At 42.0% G+C, this 6060-nt stretch overlaps 1 pseudogene; it reads left to right on the plus strand.

Annotated features, from left to right (window-relative positions):
- The first annotated feature begins 1967 nt into the window (after window positions 1–1967).
- Window positions 1968–6060, plus strand: LOC145458421 (putative helicase mov-10-B.1 pseudogene; annotated as a pseudogene).

A 6060-nucleotide genomic window follows, 5' to 3' on the forward strand; every position in this document is an offset into this window, starting at 1 on the left:
GAATACAGTTCAAATTGGTGTGAAATGAAGCAATAATGGATCACGTGAAATGACATCCTGAGCGTATATGGGCACTGGGCAGTGTCGAATAAGGCAATATGCGTATACTTACGGATCGCTTGCAGTTGCAAGTTACATATAACAAGCAACTGGGGTTGATTACACTTCAATAGCATGGAGATTATACTGCAGGCAAAATTGCCAAGGCAGTTACTATGTTATGTAGAGCTGGACGCGCGTTGCCTTCAGCGAGAATACGAGATTACGTAATCGATTACTCATCGGCGGCGGCCGCGTGATTGTGCTTATCATCTCAACCTTTCCAAGATCGTAGCGCTGGGCTTTGAAGCGCTATAGTAGCGTGTAATGTCTCGTTGGAACATAGAGATTCATGCAGAAGGCGATCAGGTGGTCATATACCAAGAGAGAGGCTAAGTATGACGTCAGGAGATATAGAAGAACAAAATTGTATTTTATTTTCAAGAAATCGAGAACATTTTCTCCCATAACGCTATTCCCTCTGGCGTCTGAGCCGTGAGAGTATCTCGGACCGCTAGGCGGCTATTTCAGGTTTACGGCAAAATATTGGGCGTCGATCTAAGCCATATGGATGACATTTTATCGTTTTTTTGTGGATGCACTAAAATTTTGGTCAGTAGGCCGGCCGGTTACAAAGGGTCACACGGTTCAATCCCTAGTTAATATTTCAAGGCGTTCAATAAGCCCGGTAACTGTGGCGAGATAGCGCAGTGGTATAATCCGTGACTGCAACACCAATGGGTGCGGGTTCGAGTCCGACCGAGGTCGACCTCCGTACCGAGTAGGGCCGGATTTCTGGCCGGACTTTTTTTCATTTTTGGCCGGACCGGATTGGAGCCAGATCAGTACTTTTCCTGATACGGCCGGAGCTGGATCGGAGCCGGACCAGAGAATTGAACAACCGGATCGGAGCCGGACCAGAGAATTTGTCGATCCGCATCCGCATCATGCATTCAGTCATTTCCCCGATTTTTCTTCGCAGAATGGGTATTGTTTCATATTATATTGAATAATAAAACACTCATAAATCCTAACCAATGGCTAGGTATAGTCAAGGCTGTGATGCAAACGTGTCAGCAATCATTTTGCATTGCTATCAAAAGTGGTATGATGATCTGCATGAATGAAGGTAATTTTGCACGAATCGAATCAACTATTTAGATTAGATATTGCAGAAGCAGTTGGTTTTGTCTTGGATGAATTCGCTATCCAACACCGATGTCAATTCTGTTTTCATTTTCGCTGTTTGATGACACAGATTGGATATTCCATGTTTTGCGACTTGTGTTTGATATGAAAGGTCAGACTAAAGCGTTTCCATGGTTAATTCGGGTATACAACTATGAATTCATGGCGCTGCCAAAACTGCCTGAAATATAATCTGGAAAATACAATAAATAAACTATTTTTGGTATTTGTGGCATATACCAAAATAATAATGTCTGGTTATGTCGACAGAGGCTACATCTATATAGGCAATAGGCATTATTTCTGTATATTGAACTTAGCAGGCTAAGTAGGTGGAACAATAAGCAAATACCACCAAGCCTGTGGAGGTCAATTCGAGACTTCGTTCTGACATGCCCTAACATTCTTTTGTGTGACGAAAGTCGTCGGTTGATTCTGACGAAGTGAGCTGGGAGGTTGAGAGCTGCAGTGGGCAGGATTTGGACTGGACTTTGAATCTGTAGTAAATTTCAGTTTTCGTATACGTAATTTAAAAGAATTTCGAGCCATGACCAGATTTCGATTATGATTTGAAGCTCAAGACCTAAATATGATCACGCAACAGTTCTACAATTTCAACTTTTTGTAGCACTTTTAGCCAGTATACTGCGCTAGACAGAGCAAATAAATGTGAGAATTGTTTAGACTTGCCAGGATGTAGGTAGATTCATTCTTGCCATAACTGTCCCCATGACCATGCTGTCCCTCAATTTCAATAGCAATTGATATACAAATACCTCACTAAAGATAGCAAGTTGACTTTATAAAATACAAATGATTACCAGCATCAAAATTGGGATAGCTGCGACAATCCTGATTGGTAAGTCAAGGCCATTAATAAACCTCGAATATTTTAGCAAACGGAGGTATATATAGGCCACGGAACATAGAGATCCAATGATGCGAAAAGGGAACTAAGTCACGATCGCGTGACGATATCATGACAGTTGCGTAGGATAGGCAGATCTATATTGGACGCGTAACACGGGAGTGGCTAAATTATGTCGCGTAAAATTGACCTGAAATGTCAGCAAACGTGCTTTCGCAAATAATGAATCCCAGACCTTGTGCTGGCGTTCTACCGATTGAAGAGCAATATCATCTATGATCTCATCGGTTATTTAAAAACGACACTCAGCAGAAAATATTCGGGTTTATTTCAATAGAAAAATATTGTATGATATCCTATTTAAAAATGTAAACTTTAACAGAGCATACTAGGTCATTCAACTAGATATTGTGTATATATAGGGCTTGACACACAACCAACTTATAAAGAGTTGAAGTCCGGACTCGATCGAAGGATCTATGAGTTATTCGATGCGAGCGACACTAAAATAATTTCTCTATCAATTCCAGTAATTCGCGATGAAACTTTAGTTGTTATTCGCACGGTAGGGATGGCGGACTCACTATTTCAAGTATGCAGAGATTTCATGACGTATTTGTGGCAAAGCGGTAACCGCGTCGATGGTGCATATCTATGGCATCGCAGTGAACTACGGGAGAAGTACATGCTATTCAAGAAAAACCGGCAAGATACGAAGCTTTCTTTTAGTACATTTCTGTACAAAGGGTCGCGCTGGAACCCACCATATTTATGGTATAACAAGTTCCGCGTTCGCTTTTTGGCGGTATATCGTGCGCAAGAGATGCCTCGTGTTGCGAAAATAACGACGACATATCGAGAAACGAAACAGGATGAATCTTCCCCTATACAACTGGATTTAGTTGGCAAACGATGCGTAGGAAATGAATTAAATTCTGCAGGTCCAGCTTTGAAGACAGATCATCAACCAGGAACGCCGAAAATGTCAGTTGAAAATTGCGACGAGAGTCAAATGGAATATAACAGTTTGAAATCGGGGAGAAGCTTGGTTCAGACACATATCCTATCAGCTCAAAGATCCAAGGAACAACAGGGAACATTGGTTACTGTACTAGACATTGCACCAGAAAGACCGACTGTACCAAGTAAATTGCAAAGCGACAAATATCGATATTTCAGCCAAACATATAACAAGACTTACGAAAACCGATACAAGAACCCCGTAACTCAACAGATACACCGCAAAGCCAGCTCGAAAAGCCTTGAGAGAAATATTGTGCCGGGAATCAGGCCACAATTTATGTCAGGGGGGGTGGAATGTCGCTGTACCTCTGCCAAAATACCCTGTACCGTCTGCGATCGAAGAAATGCACATATCCGGTAAGATAAAACGAATCGACGTACTTCGGCAAAAGCTGTCGATGGAAAATTACGCCGAAAAATTTCATTTGCTTCTTTTTATCGAAGAGATTAGATACAATGCCGATATTGACTTTTACACTATGAAGTCGACGACTATGCAGAAGACGCCGCTTGGCCATGGCCCATTGCGATTGTTGCGATTGAATGTTCCCGGCTTAGCTGAAAACAGACCGTCCTTACTCATCGGCGACCGAGTTTATGCCGTGAAATTGGACAGTCTCGGTAACGAATATGGGGATAAGTATGAAGGTTTTGTTCATTTTGTTGAGCAACTGCAAGTCGGACTCGGGTTCAATCAAATACTAACGAGGTCGTTTCAAAATAACATGAAATTCAGTGTTAGATTCACATTTAATCGACGGCCGCTCCGGCTGATGCATAGAGCTTTGGATGCGTTGGAAGCTTCCCACCTGTCAGAAATATTTTTTCCGGAAAATTTTCCCGAACCATACACTCCCAAAAAGAAGCTAATAATGAGGAACAGAAACATCGAATCGAACAAAGAGCAACGTGTGGCAGTGGAAAATATCGTGTTAGGTAAGACACCTCCAATTTACGTTATTTTCGGGCCGCCAGGAACCGGCAAAACTGTGACGATGGTGGAATCGATATATCAAACCCATAAAGAGTACAATTACAACATACTTGTCTGCGCCTTGTGCAACAACGCCTGTGACATGCTGGCATCAAAGCTAACAAATTATATTGACAAGAATAAAATGATCAGAATATACGCGGCCTCACGAAGCTGGAACAGCGTACCAAAGGAAATAAGAGAAGGCAACACCAACTTCAGAGATGAAACAATATACATGCCGCAAGAGTTGGAACTACTGAAATATCGAGTGATCGTTTGTACGTTCTCAACAGCCGGGCGTATTGCTTCGATGGATGTTCCTAAGAATCACTTCAAGCGCATATTCATTGATGAGTCAGGACAGGCGTTGGAACCCGAATGTTTGGTCGCCGTGTCCAACATTTTAGCGGAAGACGGAAAACTAATTTTAGCAGGAGACCCCAAGCAACTCGGTCCGATCGTGAGATCACCACTTGCAAAAAAAAGCGGCCTTCAAACGTCTCTGTTGCAGAGATTGATGGACACCTGTCACATTTATCGCAAAGATAAAGCGACAAGTCAGTATAATCCACAGTGCGCAACGAAATTAGTTAACAATTATCGTTCTCACGAGGTCATCCTCAAAGTATCCAATCAGCAATTTTACGATGGTGATTTGCGGGTATGCGCTGACGAATTGAAACGTACAAGAATGTGCAATTGGGATGAGCTGCCGAACCGAGATTTTCCGATCATCTTTCACGGCATTGAAGGCAAAGAGATGCGTGACGAATCAAGTCCTTCATACTACAACCAGGATGAAGTTAAACAAGTGGAAATCTATGTCGACAAGCTAATGGTGGTGCAAAAAGGTAATCATAAATTACGAAGTCCGGCTGATATAGGTGTCGTTACTCCGTACCGCAAGCAGTGTGAGAAAATAAGGAGATCTGTTAGAAAATATCCAGGCATCGACGTAGGCAGCGTCGAGGTATTTCAAGGTCAAGAACGGCCTGTTATTATCATTAGCACTGTACGGAGCAGTCAGGAAGGGCTGTCGGATGATGCGAAATATCATCTCGGATTTTTATGCGATCCCAAGAGATTCAACGTAGCGCTGACAAGAGCGCAAGGTCTGTTGATAATTGTCGGGAATCCCCGGCTTTTGTGCCTCGATAAATATTGGAAATCGTTGCTCGTTTACTGCTTGGAAAACAAGGCGTATCGCGGGGTAAAGTTTACCAGTGAAGACTTCAAAGGTGCCAGCGATATGGAGGATATTGAAAAGTTATTCAATAAAATGGAAATTGATTCCGCTGATGAATGTGAGAACGATGATGATTTTACAGCTCCGTTCTGGAGGACTGAGCAATAAGCAACTAATGATGCGTGACAATGCATAGTATTTCGTCACTTAGTTTGAATACCAAATCAAATGTCTTTCTACAATCTCAGAACTTAATCATCCGAAAAATACCTTATTACTCTACAGTATATCACCACGATTACCAATACCCCAAAGTCCATATCCGGATCATCAGTTTCCATAGCACAATTCATGACATTTTGGAATTCACCACGCCGACTTACCGAACGGTTCTGGTGATATTTGTAAAGAAGCTCATCGTTTTTAGTCATTTCTGACGAATGTCATGAATCGGTACTGCTGTTTCTTTTTAATATGTATATTAATATATACCCTTTATTTAACTACATAAATTTGATGTGGAGCCACTTTTTATCGTACGCATCGCGTCGGGTATCCAGAGAATGACTGTAATATTATTCAATTTGAGCTCCAAGTCCTTATCCTGTAATTACGCAACAAGAACGGTTTCAGTATAGCATCTCGATAACCGGTGTCGATGCACCGGAATTAACTTTTTGTGGGTCCGCAAAAACGAGGGACACATTTTGGACACACTATCGTCTTGCGGCTCTTTCTGTGAAGTAATAAATGAGCTGTCGCTGTCGCAGTTACAGTAAA

Source organism: Botryllus schlosseri, chromosome 16 (genome assembly GCF_051294905.1).
Source record: "Botryllus schlosseri isolate E-star chromosome 16, Bs_hap1, whole genome shotgun sequence".
NCBI classification, from domain to species: Eukaryota; Metazoa; Chordata; class Ascidiacea; order Stolidobranchia; family Styelidae; genus Botryllus; species Botryllus schlosseri.